At 45.1% G+C, this 23,307-nt stretch overlaps 1 protein-coding gene across 1 annotated transcript in view; it reads left to right on the top strand.

The window, feature by feature from the left end:
• Positions 1–7,888: 7,888 nt before the first annotated feature.
• FucT6 (alpha-(1,6)-fucosyltransferase 8) overlaps positions 7,889–23,307 on the top strand; it is a 100,303-nt gene continuing 84,884 nt past the window's right edge. The window contains exon 1 of the mRNA XM_071681490.1: positions 7,889–8,153. The gene's annotated coding sequence lies outside the window, so the exon portion shown is untranslated. The remainder of the gene's footprint in view (positions 8,154–23,307) is intronic.

The following is a 23,307-nucleotide window of genomic DNA, read 5'->3' as shown; positions in this document are numbered from 1 at the left end:
CTTGTCTCTCCTTCTGTGGTGTTCCGTGCTCGCCATTGGCCCAAGTGTTCATTCCCCGGATGTTCCCGTCTCCCGTTCGTCACAGGTGATTCATCGTGATTACCATACAAGCCCCATTAGTTACAGCGGTGAGGCAGCGGACAGCATTATTAACGAGAATTTATCAAGGACATCAAGGCATTATGGGATTTATTTTTCTTACATTTGTCGTGTTGTATTACCGTGAGTGTGTGTGTGTGGGGGGGGGTTAGGAGGGAGCTAAGCTGATGCCAGTGTCAGCGAGGAGTTTTGATCCTTCTGATGACGTGGCCGTAAGGGCGTATGTCGTGGAAGGTTGAGATGGCACATTCAGAGAGCAGAAAGCGTCCTTCTGGTAAGGAGTGTTAACGCCGTATATATTCTGTGAGAGTCAGAGAGCACGTTGGGCGAGGAATTTTGGTCTCTGAGGTGTAGCGCCATAAGGCTGCATTTGACGTGAAGTTCTCGGTGAAGAAAGCCAGCTACTGTCCTGGCTATTTACTCTGGTGAATTACCTCGCCTGAGGACCGTAACTGGGATTCGACGTTGGTATTTGTTTCTCATTGTGCCATTTATGTATATTTTCCTCTTTCTTCACGGGAAGTACAATTGTTCATTTTCCTGTGTATGTGTGTGTGTGTGTGTGTGTGTGTGTGTGTGTGATTATGTTTCTACCTTGCTGGGAAGGGTTTCTACCCTCTTGGAGCACCATTTCTCGAATTTTCTTTATCATCATTCAACTTCTTAAAGTTGTGTGTGTGTGTGTGTGTGTGTGTGTGTGTGTGTGTGTGTGTGTGTGTGTGTGTGCTGTCCACGTTCACAGTTTCGTTCAGTGAATTTATTCCATTCGTCTGGAACTCTGGATGTTTGTCTAGGTCCTTCTGTTAAGTCGATGCAATCCTCTTCGCTTTCCCCGTTCTTCATGACCTGGGAATCATCCGCATATACAGTCAGGTACGAGCTCAAACCCTCTCTGGCAAGTCCTTCACGCCGACCAGAAAGGACAACGGTGGTTGACCTCAAACTATATCGGGAAGGCCTACCTAACATGCGTCTTCTGTTACCTTTTACGAAGATGATCTGTTCATCGAAGTAGTCTCCCACTGATCCTTCCTTAAGATTCAGCTTGTTTTTTTTCTTTCTCTTTTTCAGTCTCATTATGTGGGACAGTGTCAAATGCTTTCTAGCAATCTAATTTTTTTTTCTCTCTCTCTCTCCTAGAACAGAGTCCATTCTCACGTAGAAATCCAAGAGGGTTGTTATACTAAGGTAGCTTCTCCTCTGCAGGAAGTCATCCATTTGCTATACTTATTTCTTGCTTTCATAAACATTATGGATATTGGCTGGCTGTATTTCCACCCTTACTTTCGTCACAGCGCATTGCGAAGCTCCCTCGCTTGTTGACATCTTTACTGAAGCGTTCCTCCCTCTTCCTCGATCTTGCTTCTTCCAGTCTTTGAGGTTAAATGTACCCATGTTCTTACTCCGTTCTAAATTTCGTATAACCTTCCACCACAATGCCCCTGATCCTGACCACTGAACTCCATCGACCAGTTTATGATGCTACAGATATTGTTCAGTTCGGTGGAGTTTCTATCACATATCTCTCCTCTTTAAGACCGTTTTTTTTTTTTTTTATTTCTGTCTTTTTGCATCTTCATTTACTCCATAGGCAAACTGAAGCATTACGTGATCTCTTATACCAGTTGCTGTATCCTACATGGTAGTTTCAGTCTCCGTGCTGCTGTGTATGTGTGAAGATATGGTCTAGTAATGATGGTCTAGCAGTCCCTCTCATCCTAAAGCGTTCACAGACATGCTGGTATAGGAAATTTTCTATAGACACTAAAGGGCTTTTATCTCCTTAATTCTTTCATCATGAAAAATGAAAGTCTTATATTCTGTTGTGTGTGTGTGTGTGTGTGTGTGTGTGTGTGTGTGTGTGTTTACTATTTGTGATTACATTTTTTGTGTATCGGCAGGAGAGTTTTACACTCGTATTATCCCTTTTTATTAATCTTGTATATGTGAACTATGTCTTTACTCTTATGTGCACACACACACACACACACACACACACACACACACACACACACACACACGTACCCATTTTATCGACCTGCCCCTTTGGGAGGAGGATGTGTGTGTGTGTGTGTGTGTGTGTGTGTGTGTGTGTGTGTGTGTGGAGAACACTCGTGCCTTCGTCATGCACGGCCACCTCTGCTTTATGCTGATGGTAACTCGATATATTGACTGCACCTCGAAGTGTTGAAATGTACATTGACGCTGGTATGGTGAGAAATCATAAGTTACTATATATATTACTAACACTTTTTTTTCTTCTTCTTCAAGAACTGTGGTGCGTGTCTCCTCACCACACCACACCACCTGCTCCCAAGCCATTAATTACTAACTGTGTACAGGCAGAGTTCCCACCTGTATGTTTCCCCTAGCACCAGAATATTTTCCCAACAGTAACTCTCATATTGTTGTCTTTCAGAGTCGGTGTTGAGGCTCGCGTGACGCTCCCACGGCCTCCCATGGTAAGTATCGCACCCTCGGATTGTTTGATGGGTTTTATAGTGTAGGACACGCAATGTTAGTACACACACACACACACACACATACACACACCATCTACACCTTCCTCACCATTCCACATCATGTACCTCATCCTCCACACACCGCTGCCACGTTCCTCACCACGCCACATCGTTTACCTCATCCTCCACACATGACCACTACCTTCCTCACCAGTTCACATCATCCACCTCGTCCCCCACACGCCACCGCCACCACCTTCCTCACCAGTTCACATCATCCACCTCACTTTTCACACACCATCAGTCTACTTAGTCCCCCTCGTCCAGCAGGTAGGTAACGTGGACCAGGGGGGTGGTGGCTGCTGTTATCAAGCCAGCTTACGTCTGTTCCATTTCTTATTTCGTTCCGGCAGGTGTTTGTTCCTCTGGAGCTAGCAGGGCCTGAGGTGTGAATAACCTGCGTGTTTTTGGACAATGTTTTGTTTCTAGAGCGTTAGTATTCTTGCTGATTGTTTGCTCAGCCACATTCATTTTTAATGCCTGCTTTCGCGTCTGAAGTTCCGATGTTTTCGTGTTATTTTGTAAAGTTATTTTAACCGTAATGTTTGTATTTTCATGAGGAGGGCTTGTGTTTAAGGAAGGGTGTGGTGTCTGATGCGGGCTGCGCAGACGTGCTGGCACAGTCTCGTGTCACACGATCCTCACCATCAGACACGATCCTCACCATCTTCGCCACCACCACCACCGTCACTATTACTGTCACCAGTACCCTCACCATCACGCCCATCACTGCACTCCACCATTACCGTAATCTTTCTTGGTTCGTTCACACCCCCCCCCCCCCCCCCTCAATCCTGCTTATATGATTGTGTAGTGAGGTGTTAGCACAGCCTGTAGTCAGAGCGGGTCATTCCCTCCCTCATCGGCCTGCAGGCTGCGGCTTCCAACAGCTTGGGCAACCAACGACCCAATCCGAGAGCCTGGGCCCAGGGCGGGCTGTGGGGTTGAAGACCTCCGAAGACTTCAACAGGTATCCGCCAGGACCTGCTCAGGGGGTCACGTGACGTCTTTGAGAGCCAGGACTACAGCCTCTTGGTGCCCGAGGCGCCCGATGGAGGCAGGCGGTAGGTGTGGGCGGGGTGTGCACAGGCAAGGGCGGAGCCTACTGCGCTGGAGAGGGAGGGTGTGATGGAGACCCAGGAATGGAGGAGGGATCCAGGTGTGTCGATTGAGAGAAAGGGCTGGAGTTTGGGGAGACAGGTAGGAGCAGCGGGTGTGCAGGTTGGGTAGAGGGATGGACGTGTAGATGGGGCAGAGGGAAGGGTGTTGAGGTGGGAGAGAGAGGGAGGGAGTTTTGTGAAGACAGAGGAGGAGGGCGGAGTGGGTGGAGGTGGTGGAAGAATTGGGTATGAGTCGCGAAGGCGGGGTAGGAGGCGGGATCTTTGGGATGGGGAGTGGCGGCGTCCTTGGACTGTGGGAGGAGCGAGGTGCATAAAGGGAGGGCGGAGTTTGGAGATAGGAAGGACGGAGTACGTGGGTGAGTGAGCCAGGGAACGGAACATCTGATGGTCTATACCAAGGTTATCTGCTGGAGCGCGGGTCCTCAGCCTCTCCTTTACCACGTACCCTTCTTGCATAACTGGTGGTATTGACATCAGAGTGACATACAGCATTAATGCCCAGAACGCTCTAGGTAATGATACATTTTTGGTTCATCTTTTTGTGATACATAGCAAGCGTTACACGACCATATAGGACAAATTAGCATTATGCAAGATCATAGTTGATAAATCCTGAACTTCAGAAATTGACATGTTAATGAAAGTCGTTCCTGAACGTATGACACCAAACCATATTTATCTTAACGTTTTTTATGGGGGGGGGAGACTTGATGGCTAATGAATACTTCAGTATCATTTCAGTAAAACATTAATGAAAGTCGTTGCTGTACATGTCAGCGAGACACGAGGATTTCACCACTTCTGAAAGTCTCTAATGAGGGATGGCTGGTGGTGCTTTTGCTCAACTGATCGTACGAGTTATGTAGCAGTTTTTGCTGAGGCACGTGGCATGCCTGGCTCCACGGACAGTCGAGATCTCATTTTAGATGTGACTGAACCACTTTACTCCAGAATCGAGTGAATGGTTCTTCAAAGCGGTCTCAAACAAGAGTCAGTCGTTCACTATTATCACCAGAGACAATATCGGTATTAAGAAGGTTTTCTAAGAAGTTTAAAGTCAACTTTAAACACACCAGAAAAAATAGATATATATTTTTCTACTTCTCTCGGAAGTGATTGAAGATTATTTCCGTGTTATTAAGCTTTGCCGAGTGATGCGCATTAACGATGTTTCCCCTCGTCAAGCAAGCGTATCGAACATATATAAGTTTTCTTTGTTTTACTTTCGCCTGGCCACAGTTCTCCCGTGTCATCAGAAAACTCCTCCCTGTATCAACATGGTTAGTGACAGTGGCGTCGGCGCTCTGTACAAACTTGTTGAGAATATTTACACGGGTAAATAAGTCAACAAGATAAGCAAGATGATTAACCCGACTTGACTCGTCCAATTTTTGCGATATACATTGTGGATTCATTTTGTGTGTGTGTGTGTGTGTGTGTGTGTGTGTGTGTGTGTGTGTGACAACTAAAGAACTTTTTCAGTTGTTCTTGGACTTCAAAACCTCTCTCTCTCTCTCTCTCTCTCTCTCTCTCTCTATATATATATATATATATATATATATATATATATATATATATATATATATATATATATATATATATATATATATATATATGAAGGTGAAATCGCACTTTAGGGGTTCATACAATTTTATTTAACGTAATTTTTCTATACCTGTGGCACGATATGTTTCGTGGAGACAATCCACCTTATCAGGTGCCAGTACTTAAAGTTATTTGAATCCCAACATCACACTTGGTTCCTGCCGTACAACACCAATCCATCTAGGCCCAGCACTATCAGCTATGTCTGGTTGTAACCCTTGTAAGGGAGAGTGATTAAAGAGGGTCAGGTGGCAGGAGTTGACCTGGGTAGCTGGATGTGTCATGAACAACTTTTTTTTATGTTTTCGAGTTATGTCAATTCTCTCATAATGATTTGGTTAATGCTAAGATGGGCTTTGAAATTGCCTGGGGACAAATTAAAGTTTTTAGTATTAGCAATTAAGACAGATTCACTGACGTTACGTGTGACATAATCAGCAGAGGGGTATAAGATAACGGGATTTTCAAGATCTCATTGGTGATCATTTTCATGATGATGTTTAGCGATGGCATTTTTGTGGTCATCCCTCTGTACTGATTGTTGATGCCAATAACACCTATCCTTTCCAGTCTTGCTAGTCTTGCCTCCATGAATATATTTACTTGCACCTTATTCCTGGTATATTTGTTCCTCTGCTCGGTCAAGGGTTCATGTACTGATGCCACTGCCCAGTTCGTGAGTTCGTGTGGCTGGCTGCTGGAGGAAGTGGGTGCCCAGGTGGCGTAATATATTGATCGTGAACCCGAGGTGTTGGATTGCAGCCGTAGGTCATGTATATTCCATGATAGCCTGATTCCTGCTCAGGTTCGAGCGGTCGGGGGTAAGCAGTGAGGTGTGGAGATGGTGGGTGGGCAAGGCATGGTAATGCTTACCACACGCTCCTCCTGCAAGAGTGAGTTGAGATAAGGTGAGGTGTCTCAACCCGGCGCACCATGTGGATGTACGTGGTGGATGGGGGAGGCAGTGGAAGTGCTCCTCTCACAGTCCTCCTGCAGGAGGGAACTGGAGTAAAGATTAGTACATCTTTCATACATTTAGAACACCTTTATTTAGGACTGACGCTTATAGCAGTGTGTTCTTCACAGACACTTGGAGTTGCGATCACAGAAGGTAGACAAACATGTTGTTGTTAACTCCTTGGTAGGACTCGTGTGACAGACATGGTCGGACGTGACGCTGAGTTCCTCCATGAGGCATATGCAACACCTGACAGAACACAGAAAAATGCAACGTTGCCTTTGCACGAGATTGACAGACCGCGTCATTCTTTTGCAAACGTCTGGCGTTTGCTGCAACTTGACTGATATTAAACTAGCCTCTTTTTTTGTTCCTCCAAAATCTTTGATTTGTTGATGATCTGTGACGCGGCATAGCTGCTCGCGAGAGGTGAATGAAAGATTTATTGCCATGAATATTGACGGGGGCGACATTTGGAGTTAGTGTAGTGATAAGTCAGATTATGTCAGAATAGGAACGTTTTATACGTCCAAAGAGCTAAATTCCCGAGTAGAATTATATGTCTTACTTGTGTAACACTATCCCAGGCATTCGCAGTCGGATAGCTCTCTGCAATGACATACGTATTTAAAAAATATTGGATAAAAGTGTGGACAGAGATTCTTGTAAGATATTGACACCTAATGACGGGTTTCCTAATTTGATGTGTATGTTTTGCGTGAATGTGTTAAACAGCTGTAGCCTAGGAGCGGTAGGTGTATGGCGTGTTTCTGTGTTTTTTTCGTCACTTTCTGTTGTACATGCCCGCTATAGCTGCTTCATCCTCCATATGTTTCATATCATGCGTCATGAATGGCGTACTTGTTTAGAATTATTTTGCAGAATTCCTGTACAGATAATGCGTGCAGTTTATGTGATGCTTCTTGGCTTACGAGTGCGTCGGGCTGTCATTAAACTTTTTTTATTGCACGGTATGTTGGGGTAGTTCACCTGTCATAGACGTGTGTGTGTGTGTGTGTGTGTGTGTGTGTGTGTGTGTGTGTGTGTAAAGATTTGGCAGAGCCAAGCCAGGCACAGGCACTTGTCAGTAGCCGCCCGTCACCGGCACAGGTCGGGTGTGCGGGTGTGAGCATATGTGTGCACCTTTAGATGTTTGTGGGTGTTGCATGTGATGTGTACCATAGACATCTGGTGAGCATCATAAAGGTTCTAGAATGCATCTCATCATTACACAGAACGCATCTGGGAAGTTCTGACTAACATAGCGTGCATGAATGCCTTTGAATTATTTTCCCTCCTCTGCGCAGAGCTTTTTCTGTTTGGAGGTGTCGATCAGCAAATACTGTCTTTTATCGTGTTAGATTGAGCGTCCCTCCTCTCCGTCATCCTGTACAGGCTTGACCTTCACCTCCTTCCTGTCTTGAGAATGAACGCAGGTGGTTCGTCTCCATTCCAAGGTAAAGCTTGAGTGACCTGAAGCGTGTAACTCAGGAGGTGGTGACGTCTAGCTCGGGAGCCCCCGGCCCCTCCTACACCACCACCATCACTACCACCACCTAGCCAGCCAGCCAGCAGCTGCCAGTTCAGTCGCGCTTGAGCTGTCCGAGTGAGAGTACGTCGCCTCACCGTCCGGGTCGGTTTCTGTACGGGATTTCGTTTCTCCAAGTTGTGATTATATTAGAATTTGTAGCGAGCGACTGGGTAGAGGATAGTAATCATAGTAGTGTATCTCGGTGTGTGAGGTGCAGCATAAATATCACCAGTGAGCTAGCGTGTGCAATAGGGATAAGTTGCAGCTTCCACGGGTTGCAGAAGGACCTGGCAAGAGGTGCGTTTCTGGTTGACTTGGTGAGTAGTGTCCTACGCCACTTGGGTTTGATTTTGATTTATGCTCATATATATATATATATATATATATATATATATATATATATATATATATATATATATATAATTTTCCTGGTTTAAACAGCTGTGGAATCTGTAATTTTCATAATTACTGTAGACTGTATTTCATAGTTATAGTTTGACAGGACTGACATTATTTATTGAATGATTACCGGGATAGATCATGTGATTGGGACGAGAGTGCGGGAGGCGTGGACCAGAGCAGCACAGTGTGGCGATAGTGCTGGTGTCACAGGAGGACATGTACTTTGGCCAAGGGTACCACTGGTAACCCGATCCCTCGCCTGGGGCCCTACACTACATACCCCATTCATCAACATTCCTCGTTCCCTCACATATATATCTTCACACCTACCCTCGCTCTAACACTGTTATTGTATAAGAAATGATGGAATGGTTGGTACTCTATTATGTAAGAGAAGGTAAGAGTGGTTGGTGTTGTACCTGTGTATTTATGCGGGGAAGGAGGGATTGTTGATGTATAACGGTAGGGCATCGGTCGCCAGCTGGGAGGCAGGACCGGCGAGGGAAGGTCGACTGGATAATACCTTTGGTGACTGAGCCCACAGACGAATGACTCTCCTGCACTTAGAAGAATTTTCGTTTTAAAAGATTGTTATATATATAAGATTGTTATATATATATATATATATATATATATATATATATATATATATATATATATATATATATATATATATATATATATATATATACGATTTTTCGCGGGATGTTTACAATTCCCTGTTCATTCACGGGACCCTTCTCTTGAAGTTTATAATAAAATTTTTTAGCCTTTTAGATAGTCAGTTTTTTTACAGTTATACCAGCTTACTCCACTGTTCAGCTGATGTAGTAATACTTTACGTCTTTTTCTAGCACGTTTCTTGCTTAGTTTCACGGTATGTCCTTTGCATGTTTTCTGAGAACTTGTGTTGACGTCACCGAACTGATTTGGAGACTTGAAGGTTGTGATTAAGTTATCCCTTACTCATGTCTCTTCCATGTACTGATGGTGTTATGCGCAGTATTTTGATAGGAATTCGGCAGGAAGCACAAAGGAAAACTTTAGAAATATTCACAAGTTATTCCCTGATAGTTTAGTGATGGCTCCTATAGCGTGCAGTAAATTGAGTTGCTGTATGTCAAGAAAAATAGATGTAAAGAAGGTAAGCGATACACAGCTGGCTTAAATGTGTTTAGCATCGTGTGTGCAGGGCTAAGCCCTTTTTTTTTCTTGATGCCATGAATCATTATTTTTCAAATCTTTTTCTGGAGCTAATCTTGCTGACCTGAAAATTAGCTTTGCTCGCACCTGCCCGTGCAGGTAGATGCAGTAAATGAAAACAGACTGATTACTATGCTTAAGAAGGTGACGTGCAAGGCTATAGGCTGCCACCGGCACGGACGAGTGATGTTTGGTTTTCGAATGCTGAATACTGTTCACAATTTTGTTCCGCCTCTGCTTCTTGATTGGCTTTAGTCTAAGGCTAAATTCCTTGATTTTTTTTCAAGAACCTCGGTAGTAGTTAAGGTGCTTGGTTATGTATATAGAACAACAAAAGGTGAATTCATCAGTACACTTCAAAAGCGGACGTAAGTTGATATGTTTTCTTTCGTGTCTAGCTAGACACTGGAGCCACAGACGTTGATTCTCCGCCGAATTGTGTGATGATGCTTACCTGGTATGTTCTTAATAAAGGATAATATTTGGTCTGCATATATGGATAATATTTCATGCTCTTCACAGCGTATAAATGATATAGAAGATTCACGGACCACATCAGCCCTCACTGACGCTTGAACGAGTAGACCATACAGCTAGTCAAGACTCGGTTACCCCTCTATTCAGACCTGTGTGTCATGATAGCCAGCAGACTCTGGGGCTTCCATTCACGCAGGGTAGCAAGTTGGATCAAAGCCAAAAGCAGAAGAAAGCCCTACTTGACGCTGATTTTGCCAGCCAAGTTTCTGCCCGAGCTAGGAGATGAAATGCGATTCTCTGAGAACGCTGCACGCAGCTTGAAGTCATATTATATTGCACATCAGTCGAGATGCTGTACGCAAAGCCTCTCTTGCGCCCTTACATTTAGAATACCAAAGAATCGTTGACTAGATCAACTATATTAAACTTATTAATTTTACCGAGTACTTATATATAGTCACTGCTAAGTATTGATGTATTGGGATTTGGTGGTCTGAAATCAAATTCCTCCTTCCAGTACGTTGACTTTGCCACTGTTTAAGTTTCTCTGCAGGTTCATGAAGGACCGGCTATAAAGCTTTAGATCTTCATTTAGCATTTAACTTTTCTGTTCAACGATTAATTGTATTATTATTACTGGTGTACATTTTCTACTGATGTACGAACTATATAAAACTGGTTCGCTAATCTATTCCGGTTTGTGTACCCCATTGCCTCAGTGTAAGGCATTACTAAACCCCACCTCTCATTGATGATTTTTTTTTTTTACAATTTTTTGTTTACTTTTTTCGTTCTTGTATTGGTAAATCACGCCAAAATAGTGCAGCTTTGAGCAAACCTTATGAGCCAAAGCAATGTCCTGCTTAAACAAAAAAGCCCGATAGCAGTACTCCTTTTGCTCTTCGATATTTATCATACGTACTCCCAGGTAAGAGGGTACATGTACCCCTTGGGAGTCCGTGGGCCCCAGATTGGGAACCATTGGTATAAGTTATGTGACCCCTTGCTTGCATCTGGTGAGCCCGGGGGAGGAGGTGTTGTGCTCGTAATGACTCTGTGAGTTTAGTGGATATTGTAGAATGAGGGCGACAGGTGCGTGTGGCCTTGTTACCCCCCCTTAGGCCAGGCTAGCGTCACAGTTTGTAGGTCTGTATTGTTAATTACACCCGCTGAAGAGGTCAGTAGTGCAGTACGTGGGTTTTTAATGTTAATTACACGAGCAGGTCTGCTCAGTGTTACAGTCTGTGGGTCTGTGTTGTTAACAGCACCAGCAGATCAAATCAGTGTCACAGTCTGCTTTTTTTTCCTGTTACTCACACCAGAAGTTCAGGTCAATATCACAGTCTGTGGTCCTGTATTGTTAGCTGATAACACCAGCCGGTCAGTCTGTGGGTCTTTGTTCATAGCACTAGTGGGTCAGGTCACTGCCGCAGTGTGTCTGTATATTGTTCATTACCTCAGAAAGTCAAGGCATTGTCCCAGTTGTGTGTTTGTTATTAATTACACCAGCTATCAGGCCTGTGTCACAGTGTGTCCTGGTCTGTTTTGTTGATTACACCAGCAAGTCAGGCCTGTGTCATAGTGTGTACTGGTCTGTTTTGTTGATTACACCAGCAGGTCAGGCCTGTGTCACAGTGTGTACTGGTCTGTTTTGTTGATTATACCAGCAGGTCAGGTCTGTGTCACAGTGTATATATTTGTCTGTATTGTTAATTACACCAGCAGGTCAGGCCTGTGTCGCGGTGTGCGTGCGTCTGTATTGTTAATTACACTAGCAGTTCAGGTCATTGTCGCAGTGTGTGTGTGTGTGTGTGTGTGTGTGTGTGTGTGTGTGTGTGTGTGTGTGTGTATTAATTACACCAGCAGGTCAGGTTAATGTCTCAGTGTGCGTGTGTCTGTGATGTTCATTACACACCAGCAGGTCAGGCCAGCGCTGCAGTCTTGTGTCGCTCGTTTTTATCACACCAGCACGCACTCTACGGAATTTTTTTTTTTAAAGTTTGAGTTAATTAGCGTGAATCCAAATGCACCAGGGAGGGGACATGAGTCCACTAGACTTTACTTTCGCTGGTGTTCTCAGAGCATGAGGAGGCAGTTGATGTACTTATTTATATGTTTCATGACCCGAGGCTTTCATTACCATGTTACTGATAAATTCGTTCTTATTCAGTCTTACCGAAGGTGTCGATATCCTTTACTGTGTCAATATCCTTTACTAGCACGCGATCCTCCGTACACTCTTGCTGCATCTGAGTCAGCGTATATCAGAGACCTTGGTGTTGAGCGAAGTATCTAACGTTCAGTATATATATATATATATATATATATATATATATATATATATATATATATATATATATATATATATGTGTGTGTATATAATTATAATAATAATAATAATAATAATAGTAATATTATTATCAGAACTTGCGCATGGGCACGAGCTGCATGTTTGGAGGGAGGAAGGTGATCAGCTGCTCTGTTGGTTCAGCGGTGATATTAAGAAAAGTCTTGAGTAGTTCAGCGCTTTTTTGTCTTTTTTTTTTTTTATTCTTGGGGATGTTCCTGATCATAACAGAGACCCAGCTGGTGGTTTTTGAGCGACTCAACACCGGGAAAGGCTGCGGAATGAAGAGCTGGGGTTTTCGCTTGTCGGATGGCTAGCCATACCATGTTGTGCCTACAGCGGGTGCCACCAACACTTTATGTGTTAATATGTTATAATCGAATATTCATTCTATCTTTTCTTTGCTTCCATATGTGGTGACGTTATAGTTTTGAAGAGAATATTGTATAAGAATATATTTCATACTAATTTAGTGTATTTTTAAGGCGAAATGTATGTTTGTGGAAAGAAGATATTTTCAATAAAGCAAATCCTTGCAGGATATAGAAAGCAGGTGCCAACCCTTGGAGTCATATTTGTCGTAATCTAATTTACCTTTCTTCTCTCCTTACAAAACTGAACCAGTCGTTGATAATATTATATGTGGATGGAGGCTGTACACGATGATGGTCCAGAGTATTCCTAGGAGGGAAGGAGGTAGACTGTACAGGGTGATGGTAAAGGATATAGGAAGGAAGGAGACAAAATATTCACGTTGATGGTCCAGGATAAAGGAGGGAAGGAGGTAGACTGCACACGATGATGGTTCAGGATATTGGAGGGACGGAGGCAGACTGTACCCGGTGATGGTACAGGAAATGGCAGAAGGAAGTATTGCTGTTGGCGTAGAGGTTACTAAAGGTGGGTGGAGTCAGTGGCCATGCGGGGGAAAGTAAGAGTATGCGAGTACCTTGTGGTGTGGCGGCGGCCGGCCAGGTACACTCAGCAGTGTGACGCGCTGTTGCCACGGTACCTTCGCCTCCTCCATTTCCGCCTTCCCACCGATGGACCAAGATGGTATGCTTGACCAGAGGAGGAAATTAAGTTGTTGCCACCAGGAATATATATATATATAGTCATGAGCTCAGAGCTCAGGAAATGCTCGAAGGAAGTGCCGTGTTTAAGGCGGTGATTCAGCATCACGTTGGCTGACATTCTGACTAGGGATCAAGGTTGATGTTTTGCCACATTGCTCGGACACTGCGGAAAGAAATAGTCGTGCGTTTCAGCTGTGTTAAGGAGTGGACGACTAGACCTGAGCATGTTGTTATTCGACGCCGCAGAGCGTATCGTAAACTTTATCAGAACGGCAAAATATTTTTGGTCACCTTCTTGTGTTACATGTCATGTGAGCATAATGTTGTTTGATGATTATAATTGCAGACTCCTCAAGATGCCCAGCCTCCTACGTCCTCTAAATTGTAGAGACGTGGGTGTTTGGTTCCCTGAGTACCGTGCTGTGACGCATAGGTATGATGATTTTACCGTCAGCCACACCCTGAAGAGACTGACCAAAGGCCTGGTTTTTACACCTGATTGTCGTGCTTAAGGGTCGTACTATCATGCTTCAAGGCCGCACCGTCGTGTTCAAGGGTCGTATCGTCGTGACCGGGCCTTGTTCCGTCGTGCTCGAGGAATTAAATCGGGATTTAGGTCACGCTTGCGACGATAGGACCTGGTATGTTGCTAAACTTATTTTGAACCATGAAGTAAAAGGAAAAAAGAACGATGTTTCTGGCCGTGACAACGCAGGTGATGCAGTGTGTTTGTGGCCCGAGTTGTGGCCGGTAGTCGGCGGAGGCGGGTGGAAGGGAATGAGGGAAGCAGTGTTGGGGTGCGTGTGTGGAGCACATATCGGGTAGTGGGTCAGGCGGAGGCGCGGCGGACTGACGCTCTTGCCGGTGTAACGGCATCCTGGGCCAAGCTCACCTGACTCACCCACCCGGGAAACATGTCTACCGCAGAGGAGGGAGAGAAAGAAGAAAAAAAAAGTTGTGAAGAGTGATGGAAGTCTTGTTTGAAACGGATTTTCGAGACGTTGGTGTAGGTAGAGGCCTCCAGATGATAGTAACTCGGAGGCGAGCTGACTTGAACAGTTGCGTTACTAAAGACATTGAGGCGACTCCACAACGAGGAGGAAGTCTTACCTGGCCGCTATTTGTTGTTCATCCAGTCCTGGAAACTCCTCGGGGCCTTCATTACGTCTTTGATTATCGTTATATCACTGTCGTACTCGAGGTCAAATTTACCGTGCAACTCTGCTGTCTTAATCAGCAGGTATATCATGTGTCATTCGTCTTTACACTGGTTTTGAGACGGTTTGCCATTTGGGTTACTCTTTGCTCCGTAAGAGTGTGGGAAAACTCTGAACACCTCAGGTGTGGAGGCAGGTTTGAGAGCAGACCCTGCCAGAGATGGCGCGGTACATTACCGTTAATGGTGAAACATCTGGAAGTCCGAGACGGTATCCGTTGTTTCCATTAAGTCGACGAGTCTGCTGTATGGAAACAATGCGAGCTAATGTGATGACCCAACTTCCCCAACTTGTAATGTTAGAGCCATCTGGCCCCTTGGGGTCTGGCGATGACCCTGTGTGACCCCCCCTGTAAATCCATGTACGCCACCGCTGGCAAGGGAAGGGGGATAGCCTAAGCGGCACAGTATCCTAGCGGCTGTTACCGGCAGCGACAACTAACTGGCTGTATTGATGTCTTATGTGTCTGAAGGGAAGGGCAGCAATGGGTCCCGGGAGTGAACACGACTACTGGGCCCATAGAAACCAAGCATATATATATATATTTCTCTCTCTCTCTCTCTCTCTCTCTCTCTCTCTCTCTCTCTCTCTCTCTCTCTCTCTCTCTCTCTCTCTCATCGAACACGTGTGTCGTCTCACTTTTTTGGTCTCTTCTGCTGAGCCACACGGGGGTTGCTGGCTTTCAGTCCACAAAAATACACTCTTCGTCATCTCACACGTAACACTTGACAACACTTAAATCCCTGCGTTTTGGCAAAATCTTATGGTTAGCACAACTCTCTCTCTCTCTCTCTCTCTCTCTCTCTCTCTCTCTCTCTCTCTCTCTCTCTCTCTCTCTCTCTCTCTCTCTCTCTCTCTCTCTCTCTCTCTCTCGTCACTACTACATCATCGCTAATTGTAACACCTGTAACATATATAATACCTCAAGTTTATTGAGGTGACAGCCGAAGCCTCGAGATTTACCCAAAAGCTGTAGATCCCCAGAGAGTGGCATGTTACCCCTGGTTGAAGGGTTACCCTACATCGTAACCCTGGATGATGGTGTTGGTGTTGCCCAAGACTGGGAATGAACTCGCCGAATCCAGCCGTTCAGCTGAGCTTGACTGTTGAACTTTGGGACTGAGTAAAACTTAACCTTGTAAAAAGTCAAGTGGTAAAACTTGTAAATTAACCCTGAGTTAGAAGATACGTCCGGACCGTCGAACATCTAGGCAGGTCAGACTTGTTAACTTGAAGATGAACATGTTGAAGTTTATGGATGACTTGTGAAACGAGTTGCTGGTGCGAGGGAACTGTTTGAAGACGCAGTGGGCTCAGTTGTAGATGCAGGGGGAGTTTGGTGAAGATGCGAGGGAACTTTACGAAGATGAAAAGGAACCTTTTTGAAGGTGCGTGAGACTTTGTTGGCGTTGCGAGGGAACTTCCACCTGCTACCGTTGAACTTGGTTGTTGATCGTGGAGACGTGTTGCTCAGCACCCAAGCGAACGACTTTGCAAATCAAGTCAACCAATTCAGTTCGTCATCGCAAGACTTTTATAGGGTTGAAGAGATTTTGCTCGGCCCAAACCTCAGCGTGTTTGGCTGATTTGAATCTCAGTTGGCGTTACGAAGTCATAAATGTTTGGATGATAATTCCCGTTGATGTAGGATGGTTTATGGTAGGGTTATTAGCGTCAAGAACGTTAAGGTTTGTAATCCTTCCTCATTGTAAAGTTTTACAGACATTTCTCACTAAGTCATACTTGCTTTTCTGTTCGCCCCTCACTATCCTGTATGTTTCCGATCTCTTGACGCAAATAGCCTCGAAGGGAGTCAGTGCTGTGTTGCTGTATTGCTTTGTATATCGTCCTGTGGATTTTTGTTTGCTTGATAACACTGCTGTCAACAGAGCCTTATGGTATGTTTTAGAATGTAGGTTAGAATTTTGCCACAGAACATTACGTTCGTGCAATGTGTGTTTCTTAAATGTTGGTTTATACGTTTAGTGGTCCTTGTTAAGGTTGAATGGTGAGTATCAGTAAAGTGCGATAGATGTTGTGTTCAGTAGACCATTCCAAACGACTTCACTACCCTTGAGCACAAAGGTACGACCCTCGGGTGTCGTGCTCAGGGATCGTACCTTCGCGTCCAAATGTCGTACCGTCATGTTCAGGGGGTCGTAACGTCGTGTCGTGTACCCAAGTGTTGTGCCGCCGTCGCGCTCACGGGGCTAACGCATAAATTTGCACACGCTAGCGTTGTGTTATTGATGTTACGAGGTGTACCACGTTACAGGAACATACACATCTCAAAGGTTTGATGTGGTTCGTCCGGTTATGGGTGAAATATTTGTCAAAAAAAAAAGAAAATATATAGCTATTCATTGGCCCTTGCGGAGTGTAAAGTGATATGGTATAATATAATATAATATAATATAATATAATATAATATAATATATATATATATATATATATATATATATATATATATATATATATATATATATATGATTACCCACTCTATAGTTGTCTCTGTGTGTCCCAGCCCCTGAAACCTGCACGCGCTTCTGTGTGTTTGTGTGTAGACTAGTCACACGAGGATCGACCGTTGTATTGAATACGTGGTACCTCATCATCCCGCCGCCCCCGCAGCGCAACTATGCAGTTCTTTTCCTTCTCTTTTCTTTCTCCTTTTCTATGCCTTCTCTTCCCATAACTTTTCCACAGTTAAGAAACCGGTTGACACTGTTTCTCGTATGTCACGGCTATGACTGGATCATGTTTCTATGTTGGCTGCTAGAGAGAGAGAGAAAAAAAAGATAGTGGTTCCTGATTGTAACATCTTATGTAATGTCATTCTACTGGGGGTCTGACTAAGACCCCTTTTTGATCCCAAGTAATCCTTTTGCGCTACCGCCCACAGGATGAGCGTGAGGTCCACCATAAATTTGTCGGGGACAGCGGCACATATCCAATCAATCTTACCGTTGACACTCCCCGCAGGGCGGGAGTGTGGGCAGCTCTAGCAGGGTTAAAGGAACGGGCGGGGCAGGGAGGACATGATCCTGCTGAAGACAGTGACCCACGCCAGGTTGAGTCCTCCCGCGTGTCGAAGAACAGTAAACTTATCCACGTTGAAACTCCAGCTGATGGAATTCTTCGTAAAGTCGACTGTCATTTGATGAGTTGCTTGGCGGCCGCCACGACCTCTGGCGTGGTTTCCTGAAGCTGTTGCTACCTCCTCCTCCTCCTCCTCCTCCCACCGTGCACTTGCCTCGTATATCTTAATCCCCCCTCCCCCTCCTCCTCCTCCTCCTCCTCCCGGCCATGTCCGCACGGGAGAAGTTGCCTCCGCTCGACATTTCCAGTCGCTCCTGGTGCCACGTGTGGAAAGGCACCTTCCCCGTGATTTGTTAGTTCACGGTCAGAACCCTCGCCTCCCAACTTCATGTGATGTCCATATATTGGACTTGACGGAGGCTGTAACGCCAGCCAGATAAGGCGGCAGATATCAACCATACACAGGATGACCATATGCCGGTCTGGTCTCTTGGGAATGAAGAGAAATACGAACCCGCAGAATTGGACGGTCAGCTTTTGTTTTTTATTATTATTATTGTTCTTTATCAAGCTAGACATTTTTATCTACCCTTTTTTTTCTTCGATGAGTTGAATGAAGTGTTCTGTAGTTTCTCGTGAAACTGTATTATTATGTAGTGTGTTGCCGAGTTACCCCAGTTGCTTGGTATTACATGGGTTGTGTTGATGCTATGTTTTCCCCTGACTGGAAAATAAACTCTGAACCATTTCACTGAGGAAGCAGTGAAGGCCTGACGTACCGAGGCGCAGCACATGACCACCGAACAGTAGACGGTAAAGCAAGTGGACACACAGGTACAATATTCTCGTCAGAGCCACGTCAGTTGGGAGCAGAAAATGCGACGGTGAAAAACTCACATGTTATCAGGTTCTAATTAACGTTGAGGGGCGGTCCGTATTGTGGTTTATTTATTATGTGCCGCTTGACCACCCCAGTGGAGAAAGTACTGGCAACGCAAATATGGTATTTTGATATTCCGGGGGGAGGCGTGGAACTCCCGGGTCGTGTTAGTAGACCAGCAGTAGTCGAATACATGATATATGTGTATACTTTTTCCAAATATTTTAATGATACTTTCCGGGGAAAGTTTCGTGTAGTGCTGAATTTCATAACTGAAAAAAAAGAGGTACTTTCGGCCACGGCTGGAAACGGGATCATCCACACACACACTCTCACACACACACACACACACACACACACACACACACACACACACACACACTCACACACACATACACATTCTCTCTCTCTCTCTCTCTCTCTCTCTCTCTCTCTCTCTCTCTCTCTCTCTCTCTCTCTCTCTCTCTCGTAAAGGCTGTCACCTCTTACCCCCATAGTTATCATCACATTTACGTATATACACATCAGCAAAAATATAATGGTCGTTCTCTTGAGTTGCCTAGTACAGCCGTGTCTGACTTAAATGTGTAGCAAGACTCGTTGCTCACTGGGGAATTATCTTGATTTAAAACACCACAGTTTCTGTCCCTGCCAAGCCGCAGTGCCTGTCCCTGCCAACCCATTGTGTCTGTCCCTGCCAACCCGCGGTGTCTCTCCCTGCCATCCCATAGTGTCTGTCCCTGCCAACCCACAGCGTCCTCTGCCATCAATCCATAGAAGATTACGCCCGTCCATCCCATCCGAACACGTCACGATATCCCAGGGTGGCGAGCTGAGAGAGTTATCAATGTACTACAACCCCTGACGAGAGAGAGAGAGAGAGAGAGAGAGAGAGAGAGAGAGAGAGAGAGAGACTCAGGTTGTTAAAGAGGAACACAGCCCGGCCGCTTGTAATAAAAGGTAGGTGGTAGCATGCCATATGGTATCCTGCTCTGAATTTTTACAATGGAATGTTTCAGATCCTCAGTTTATGGAGGTTTGCAGTGAAAGGGTTTTGCTATATGTTATTAACTTCATCTGGACTTTTTACAAACTGTGTTTGTTAGGAAGGTTGGTATATGTTATTAACTTCATCTGGACGTTTTACCAAACTGTGTTTGTCAGGGAAGGTTTTGATGTATGTTATTAACTTCATCTGGACGTTTTACCAAACTGTGTTTGTCAGGGAAGGTTTTGCTATATGTTATTAACTTCATCTGGACGTTTTACCAAACTGTGTTTGTCAGGGAAGGTTTTGATATATGTTGTTAACTTCATCGGGACGTTTTACCAAACTGTGTCAATAACCCATATCTGAACATATTCGAGATAACTAGATAATTAGATTATTGACCATTTTTAAGACGCTCTCTGTGATTTTCGACCTGTTCATGAGAAGGATTTAGCATGACTTATTATTAAACTATTTATCAGGAAACATTATCTAATTAATACATTATCTAATTATTAGATTATCAAGAAGTTACAGATTCCATGTTGTGTTGGAGGAATATTTGCTCTTGTTGGTTGCAAACGTTGAATGATCTTCCAATATGATTCATGTGTTTAGTATGTGTATCTTTTCTACGTTGAGGTCAGTAATAGTTCAGTTATCCGTAGATTATATCCAATGCATTGTACACATTTTCTTTTATATCCAGTACATTGTACACATTTTCTTTTATATCCAACACATTGTACACATTTTCTTTTCGTGATGGATTATGTTGTATGTTGATGGTGTTTCTCGTCTCGGGTCTCGTGATGATTGTCTCCTCCCCTCTCTCTCACACACGTTCTTCAAGACTTGAGGAGTTAGGTGAGATGAGATCAGATTTAGTCCGGTCCCAAAGCCAGAGAGAGAGAGAGAGAGAGAGAGAGAGAGAGAGAGAGAGAGAGAGAGAGAGAGAGAGAGAGAGAGAGGCTCCAGTCACCCACTGATGTGCACGCGGAACAGTATTTAGCTTAGCCAGTTTCCTTCACGAACCAAGAAAAACCATCACTCACACACACACACACACACACACACACACACACACACACACACACACACACACACACACACACACACATGCAGAGAGAGAGAGAGAGAGAGAGAGAGAGAGAGAGAGAGAGAGAGAGAGAGAGAGAGAGAGAGAGTCTCTGTGAACAAGGCATCAAAAACACGTCTCTAGCGAGGCATCCACACATTTCAGTAAGACACCCACACACCTTACATTGCTACTCTCTTACTCTCCTCTGTCACTCAGCTGAACCTTTCCCCTGTCCCATCCCTTCCCTCTTCCCATCTCGCGCTCGCTAATCACCCAGGAGTTAGAAGAAGAATGTCAGATAAGGCTTCAGACAGTTGAAGCTTTGAAATGAAACCGGTTCACTCCGCTGGTACGAGGTATCATGTGAGGTTGGGAAGGGTTGAGGGATGGAGACTTCTGGGTGAGGCATCAGCACTCAGCCACCTTGACTGGAGCTCTGCCCATAAGGCTGATGGGTCGTGGAGGGAGGTGTGATGTAGTGGGATAGCTTTCCAAGCCATGAGTCAGCACGGGTCCGAATGGATTCGAATCGTGGGCATGACAGTCGGCCTACACCCAACCTAGGTGTTCATCCTCCCCTCGGGACTTGACGATAGATGGGTATCTGGCTTAGGCTTGGGTATATATATATATATATATATATATATATATATATATATATATATATATATATATATATATAGATAGATAGATAGATAGATAGATAGATAGATAGATAGATAGATAGGAAGAAAGACGTATTACATATGTACAGGGTTAAGAGATGCTGCAACACGAGTGTAAGACTGAAATAGTAATCACACACACACACACACACACACACACACACACACACACACACACACACACACTTGACCACTGGTCACCCTCCATTAACCCGGTTCACTCGCCTCACTCCCTCAGGGTCAAGTCCTCCTCCTGACTTGTTTGACCTCAACACTCGCTGGAGTTGGTAGGTCTCAGTCGCTAATCAGCAAAGGTGTTTGACAAGGAAACCAGACGTTACACTAAGTACAACGAAATAATGTTGATATTTCAACGAAGCAGTTTTACAACGAAATGTTTATGTTACAACCAGATGTTAGTATTAATGTTGTTACAACAAAATGATCATATCTCCAGATATCGTTATCGTTACTGGTTCGTTATGTTGTGAATGTTCTCCGCTGGTGATAGACAGATGAACAGAGAACGAGATATCTAGACCTGTGCATTTGTCTGTTGTGTCATTAAAGGTGTGGGAACACGGGGACACGGCATGGTGGTAGGGTGAGTTACATTGATGGTAATGTGAGTTGGAGCGGCGGTTGTGTGAGCTTGGATGGTGGTAGTGTGAGTTGGAGTGGCGGTAGTGTGAGCTTGGATGGTGGTAGTGTGAGTTGCAGTGGTGGTAGTGTGAGTTAGAATGGTTGTAGTGTGAGGGGGGTGGTGGTAGTGTGAGTTGGAGTGGTGGTAGTGTGAGGGGGTGGTGGTAGAGTGAGTTGGAGTGGTTGCAGTGTGAGGGGGTGGTGGTAGAGTGAGTTGGAGTGGTGGTAGTGTGAGGGGGTGGTGGAAGTGTGAGTTGGAGTGGTTGTAGTGTGAAGGGGTGGTGGTACTGTGAGGGTGTGGTGATAGTGTGAGTTGGAGTGGTGGTAATGTGAGGGGGTGGTAGCAGTGTGAGCTGGGGTGGTGGTAGGGTGAGTTGGAGTGGTGGTCGTGTGCGCTGGGATGGTAGTAGGATAAGTTATAGTGGTGGTAATGTGGGTTGGAGTAGTGGTAGAGTGAGGTGGAGTGGTGGTAGGGTGAGTTGGGGTGGTGGTAGTGTGAGTTGGGTAATGGTAGGGTGAGTAAGAGTGGTGGTAATGTGTGTTAGGTAGTGGCAGGATGAAGTGGAGTGGTGGTAGTGTGAGTTGGGTAGTGGTAGGGTGAGTAAGAGTGGTGGTAATGTGTGTTAGGTAGTGGCAGGATGAAGTGGAGTGGTGGTAGTGTGAGTTGGGTAATGGTAGGGTGAGTAAGAGTGGTGGTAATGTGTGTTAGGTAGTGGCAGGATGAAGTGGAGTGGTGGTAGTGTGAGTTGGGTAGTGGTAGGGGGAGTAAGAGTGGTGGCAATGTGAGTTGTTATCAGTGGCGAGAGTGAGGGGTCTGGGAGGATCCGCGTGTCTGGCTACGCTCTTATCTCTTCCGTGAACTGTACAGCTGATTCTCTCTCTCTCTCTCTCTCTCTCTCTCTCTCTCTCTCTCTCTCTCTCTCTCTCTCTCTCTCTCTCTCTCTCTAGTCAATACAGGCCCTCATGGTGATGGCACGTGACCTTCCTTATGTATGTTGTGCTTAGTGATAGTGTATTATTCACGGTTATTGACACGTCAGGTGAGACCGTGCCTTCACAAGGTGTCCGTGCGCTGCGCTGATAAGTAGAGGAAGATTAATCATACGTTTCCATGTTTTCTTGTCCTCCAGTGTAGCGAAGGTAGGATGTGGTCGAGGGTTTTTTTAAGACAGGTTGTAGCTGGGGGGCGTTCTTAGGTGCGGGCCAGAGAAGCACCAGAGGTTATCAGAAGGTCCGAGGCGGGCCAGAGAAGCACCAGAGGTTATCAGGAGGTCCGAGGCGGGCCAGAGAAGCACCAGAGGTCCGGCGGTGTCATGACTGCTGAGTTGGCGACATCAGTAACATTACACGTCGTGGCACCAGTGATAACTGGACGACCTGATACACCTCAGTTGAGTGGTTGGGTTGCGTTCTCTGGTATTGTCTGACTGGGCTCCAGTCTACTGGGAATT

This window comes from Panulirus ornatus, chromosome 33, assembly GCF_036320965.1.
Source record: "Panulirus ornatus isolate Po-2019 chromosome 33, ASM3632096v1, whole genome shotgun sequence".
Taxonomy (NCBI): Eukaryota; Metazoa; Arthropoda; class Malacostraca; order Decapoda; family Palinuridae; genus Panulirus; species Panulirus ornatus.
This window is presented reverse-complemented; position numbering and strand designations above follow the sequence as displayed.